Here is a 6,937-nt window from a genome sequence, read left to right on the forward strand (position 1 = left end):
TACTAAATTCTAAGGGAGCTACTCAAATGAAGATGCAAAAAACATCTTTTTATGAAGATGTTTTGTATAAAAGTATGATTTATTGATTTGGCCACACTTCAAATAAAAACAACACTTTTATAACATATCAAAATCTAACCCTACAATCTATCATCTAAGGGTCAAAAAGAAAAATCATCACATGAAGACAATTATAACATCTTCATGGGAGTACCCACCAAATTCTAAACCATCCACAGTAATTTCTGATATTTAGTTATTTACCACAATCCGCTGCTTCGCTTTTATGAAATTGTTCTTAAGCATCACTAATTCAAAATCTTCGATCTCCGTTGAAAGCTTCCAGAACCATTATTCCACCGCCTAGCACTACCTCGACACCTTCTCGAACCTTCTTCCTCCTTCGACCAACTCCACCACACTCTAGAGCAGGATGCTTGTGGCAAGTGACCATGACCCCACCAGCTGCTTCATTGCATGGGGTTTCAAATTCTCACCAGTGTTTTTTTTTTTTTTTTTTTTGACGTGGCCGAAGTATTCATGTTTAATTTGCAGAAGAAAACAGGGACGAACAGTGAATTTTATGGGCCTTGATGGGCCATGAGTTATGTTTTGTTCGTTTCAACAAAAAAAAGGCAGTTTTTTTGTTTTGGATATCGAAGTTTGACTTTTTTGAATTTCATAAAAAGTCAAAATCATTATGTGTGTCTAATTTTCAGTAAAAATTAGTTACAAACAGGCACGGACCTAGTAAGAACCAAGAGGGGGCACTTGCCCCCATTGGATTTTTGTTTTTTTTTTTTTTTAAATAATTATATATAATGTATTTTTATTTTAAATTTTAAATGACTCCATTATAAATAAATTAAATTTAATTGGCTAAAATCCCAAATTTACCTTTTTATTTCTCTATTATTTTAACTATTATTTAACCTAATTAAATTAGTTTTTGTGCCGTTACTTTTTTATTCTTTTAAATTTTTTTTATTTTTATATTTTTAACATTTTTTTTCTATTCTTTGTCTAATAATTATCTTCTATTCATCAAAAAGTAAAATTTAAATTCTCTATATTTTTTTTATATAACTTTCTACGACTCTATGTATCTTCCAATTTCATTGTTTCTCTTTTTGATATTTTTAATTGCAAATTTTAATTCAAACAATTATAGTTTAGGTATTAATCTAATATTTTATTCTCTTCATGACTTTATATATTTTATTTTATTCTCAATTTATTCATCTTTATTACTTATTTTTTAGCTTTTGCTCTATTATATGTACCTGTGTTGCATATAAAATTTTAAAATAAATTGATTAATTTACTAATTTAAAATATATTTTTTATTTTTGAAAATAATAATGACAAAATATTTTAATTATAATACATAATTAAACAGATAAACAAAATTTTTTATCTAACATTATATCAAAATTAAATTAAAAAATATATAACATATTTAATTATTTAAAAAAGAAAGAAAGAAAAATATTGCAAATTAAGGTTCTATTATTTTATATAAACATACTTTTATATATAGATTTAATTTTTATAGTATTTATATATAATTTTAGTTTTAAATTATAAATACTAGTGTCTCATTAGTTGCTAATGTGCCAATTGAGTCAGTCTTTTATTATTAAATGTGTATAAAAAAATTAGTTAAGATAACAAGTTATCTATAATTTAATTAAAATATTTTAAGTTCAAGTTTTAGAAATAAAAAAATATTATTTATAAATTATATATAATGAATAGTATTTTAAAAATAAAAGTGTTCATTGATTTTTTTTATTTTTATATCTTTATATAATTAATAATACTTAATAAAATTTATTTTAGTGTATATATTTTTGCCCCCATTCTTAAAATTTTCTGACTCCGTCACTGGTTACAAACCATCTCTATTATGATTTCAGATCAAATGCTAATTAGGTCCAATAGTCTTTAGTGTCGCACCATGTCAAATTTCAATTGAATGATAGATGATGGCCACCATAGGTTGCTGAATAGTGTAGTCACGACTCACTGTAGACGATACCATAGTAAATAATAAAAAATATTATTTATACATTAAAATTAATTACTAAAATTAATTATTATATATTTGTATATAAATATATATATTATTTAACTTATTTTTTATATATATTTTATATTTTAATATTTATTTTATATTTATAATTAATTTTAGTAACTGATTTCAATATACACCTAATCTAACATAATATAATTGTATCTTATAGTATTTTGTCAAAATTCAAATAATAAAAAAATGATTATTTGCATAAAAATAAATATTTTTATGTGAAAATATATTAAGATGTGAACATGTGTTATCTTAAATAGTTTGGTCAAACTATTAATCTAACGAACTCAATAATTATCATTTTTATATAAATACGCACGCCTTCATGTACGTAGTTATCTTTTTTATAGTCTCAAACTCTCAATAGATTTTAAAGAACAAATTAAATCAAGATTTTAGATCTTTTAAGTTGTATTTATTGCAAGCCATGATATACTTAACAATTTAAATAAAATTAACCAATACACTCACTCACTTTCAAGACAAATAAGCAGTTTTTATAGTTATTATTTGTCAAAATCAATTATTATTTCATTAGAGATTTTTTATGATCACTAAATCATATATAAAAAATGTATTTACAAGTATTTTCACTGTTAATAATTGGAAAATATTAAATGCCATTTTTAATATTATGGCCCAATAATTATTCACGATTCAATATAATTAAGTGTATTATAAAGAAAAAAACCTTTTTTTTACAATTGAAAGCTCTCAAGAATAACATTGACTGTTTTATGTTTTATAATTATTCATGTTGGAATATATTTAGATATAATATATTAATATAATATCTAGATATATATCATATAAATTTTATATTTATGAATTTGATATTAGATTATTGTTATCATTATAATTAAATTATATTCTTAGTTTATAAATAAATATTTCTCATTCTACATTCTCATTATATTTCTGAATATTAAATTTAATTTATTCTGTAATTCATCATGAATTCTAACAATTTACATAATTATATATTCAAATAGATAATTATTAGGTGAATGTTATCCAACTCCTCTAAAATAACATGTAAGTTACCCTTTATTATGTGTCACATTGTAATTGGTCCTTATCTTAACCATAGTTGGGACAAGAAGTGCCAACGTCATCACCATCTACTGCCCTCCCACACAACCTCTCTTCCCATAGTGAGCGCTTCTCTTTGCCATGGATCACTTCTTACCCACATAATTAATGGTTAATTTGGTTATTAAATTTTTTATTAAAAAAATATATCTTTATTTAATTACGTGATGGAACATATATTTATATGTAAAATATAATATAATAAAATAAATCTATTCAAAGTATTTAAAAGTATAATTAAAATCATGAACATACAAATATAATAATAAAATTTGTACTCCAAACAAATAAACATATTTTTTTATCATACATATATTATTTAAAAAATAAATATATTATTAAAATTAATAACAAAAATTTAAAATGATAAATATATTATTCGTTGTTTCGTTTTGTTTATGTGATTTCTATGCTCTAATGATGAAAACCTTATATATATGATAATACTATTGAAAATTCTTGCTTAATTATTGGTAATTTTTTTTTATGTTTTGCAATTTTACTGAGATTATGTTTTAATTTTATTATTTTAGAGTTGATCTCTGATTTTCTGTGAATATGTGATTGTTGTGAATCTGTGAATCCATTGTTTTATTTGTTTCTGAGATTACTATGCCCTAATGATGAATATATCATATATGTGATACTATTAAAAATTCTTGCTTGTAATTATAGGTGGTTTTTGTTTATGTTTTGTAATTTTTTTGAGATTATGTTTTAATTTTATTGTTTTAGAGTTGATTTTAATTGTTTTTTAAATGTAGGATTCAAACAAATCGGATTATATTCTATAATCACTATCATTACAAAAGAAGGTCATTTATATTTTTAGAATGTGTTTATTATTTAAAATTTTGGATATGTTTGGTTGTTTTAAGAATTTGTTTGAAACTTAGATGGAGATAATATTTGTTATTTGTTATTTAAGTCTTTGAAGATTATAGAGATTATACTTGCAATGATACTTACAGATTATTTTTTATCTTTTTTTCTGATTTTTTTTAATATTTTAAACTTTTTTTAAAATTTGTGAATATTTACAGAAATTCTGATCCCCAACAGATATGGAATCCCGTTATCCATCGCAAAAATAAAAAGAAAATAAAAACAAACTTAAAATGACGAAAATAAAGATATATCTCCGATCCATTCTATAGATATTCGTTGTCATTTCTACCTAAAATAAAGACCAAGAAAATGGGCTTGTGATGAATGTTTTGATCGTCCGAAAATTGCTCTTCGGTCTGCTGTAGACAACGGTTAAGGGGACTACTTACAAGAAATTCTAATAATATGAAAATCGCAAATATCTTAGTAGAGTAGAGATATAAAATTAGATGATAATTACCTAAGGGGTGGTGTATTTATAAGATGGACAGGATAGATAACTGAGTCACATCTTGTGCGATTCTTTTGGCTAATGATGGACAATTGTGTGAGCGTTTATTGCAGAATAGAGTGGTTATTCCTCTGCATGCATGCTAGGTATAGTGAAAGTAATAAGGATAATTTTTTGTTCTCCAAATCAAATTAGATATCAAGTTATAAAATTCAATTTTAGATTCTTTCGGGTGTAATAATCTGATTAAATTATAAACGAATTATGATTCAAATGACATCATCTTTTTATTTTTATCTAAAAATTTTGAATTTAAATCTCATTTTTAACTTAAAAAAAAAATAATCTGATTGAACTATTAAATAGTAGAATTTAATGATTTTATTGGGCCAAATCCAATAAAATGATTTAAATTGATAATTCACTCTTTTACAATGTAATTTTAGACTTTTTAGTGTTATACTGACGGTAAGTATTTTATATTTTTATTAAGAAATCTTTTGGTTTAAGTAATAAAAAAGTAAAAATATATTTTTTATAAATTATATATAATGAAATTTATTTTAATAAATAAAAATATATTAATTGCTACCCTTCTCAGTCCTTTACGTTACGTTATATATGCATGATGCAATACCGCTTAGCACATGTATTCCCAAGGCCACTTGCCACTTGCCATGGTTACATAAACTTGCTTACCTAACATTTTCCACACGTCCTATTATTCACATTTTACGCTCTAAAATTGAATGGCTTAATCGGTGTTGATAAGCTTCGTTGACCCTTGATTTCATTGCAATAATCTAAATAATAATGCTTTTGTATTTAAGGGTATCAAAATCGAAAATATTCAAATTAAATAAATGTTATAATTTTATCTTTATCCTTTTGGTTTTAAGATTTTAGATAGATGGACATAAAATCATGGTCTAAAATTATACAAAGACTTTATCCTAATTAAATCAATTTATCTACCTGTTATATTTATTTTATTTAATTTTTTTTCAAATAAATTTATATCCTACAATACAATACATGTCTATTTTTAGCATCAAACGGTTACTAGATAGGGCCTTAGCGTCACTCTAAGCCCTAAGGAGAGGAAAAGACAAATGAACACGTTCATATTATTCATCAATATGACTTCTCTCATTTAATTTTTCATCACCTTTGATTTATCATTTTTTTCATTTATCACTATAAATAGTGTGGACAAATGCATAGTTCATGTACTTTCACTGCATATCTTTTAATTAATCACAATGGCAAATATGAATACTAAGCCCTTTTTCTTTTTCTGCGTGTTTTGTACATTGTTGCTGATCTCTGCTGTGTTAGCAATTGATCAACCATCCAAAGATGAGGAACAAGGTATATATGTAAAATAATAATTCGCAAATAAATTTTAAAAATATTATATATATACTAAAAATTAATCACTAAATTAGTTATTTTATATATATTTATGTATATTCTATAATTTATTTCTAATGATAATTTATATTTTAATATATATTTTATTCATTCTATCTAAACTAAAGGGTAAAGCAGACTTTAATTTGCTCATAATTTTTAATTTATATATTTAAATATTTAAATTGTTTTAATTATGTACAAATTTTTTTAAGTATTTTTAAATGTACCTCTATGATTTAATTCCCATGCATGTTAGCTTTTGTTGTTGACCTATATCTTAGAAGTTATAAAAAAGTTACTTCTATAATTTAATTGCTAAGATTAAATTGAAAATTTTGTAAAATCCTAGTAATAAACAATTTACATTACCCTAACAAAATTGTTGCTATTAATTTTATTCAGTACACCCTAACCGCGGGGGAGGAGGTGGTCACGGCGGAGGAGGTGGTCACGGCGGAGGCTGGGGAGGTGGTGGTCATGGGGGAGGAGGTGGTCACGGCGGAGGACACGGTGGAGGCTGGGGAGGAGGTGGTCATGGAGGACATGGTGGAGGACATGGCGGAGGACATGGTGGAGGACATGGCGGAGGACAAGATCGCTATTGATGTAAAAATATTGAAAAAATAAAAATAAAAACCTAGATGCATTCCATATACTAACGGTAGCATCTATGAACTAAGAAATAAAGCACGGGCTACTATGATTGTATACATTATGCACCATGCTCTTGTACTATATACCGTCAATTATATATGTTATATCTTTAATATTACCTCACATATATATTCATAGTTTCAAATTACCTTTAATTCTTGTTTATTAATTTTAGGATAAATATCTAAATTAATCTCTAAAAACTTTTAGATCAAACACTTTCATTTTGAAAAAGAAAAATATTTTAAAATATCATCAAAATTTATTTTTGACAAACAGATTGTTCTTTGCTTTATTTTAAAAGGGATTAATTTATTTTAAAATATATTTTTTGAGATTTAATTATT

At 24.4% G+C, this 6,937-nt stretch overlaps 1 non-coding gene across 1 annotated transcript; it reads left to right on the top strand.

Annotated features, from left to right (window-relative positions):
- Positions 1 to 5,751: 5,751 nt before the first annotated feature.
- On the top strand, positions 5,752 to 6,713 carry LOC112767325 (uncharacterized). Its single transcript, XR_011874907.1, has 2 exons — positions 5,752 to 5,891; positions 6,339 to 6,713. It is a non-coding gene; the product is annotated as an uncharacterized protein (transcript).
- The last annotated feature ends 224 nt before the right edge of the window (positions 6,714 to 6,937 follow it).

This window comes from Arachis hypogaea, chromosome 17 (genome assembly GCF_003086295.3).
Source record: "Arachis hypogaea cultivar Tifrunner chromosome 17, arahy.Tifrunner.gnm2.J5K5, whole genome shotgun sequence".
In the NCBI taxonomy this organism is placed as follows: Eukaryota; Viridiplantae; Streptophyta; class Magnoliopsida; order Fabales; family Fabaceae; genus Arachis; species Arachis hypogaea.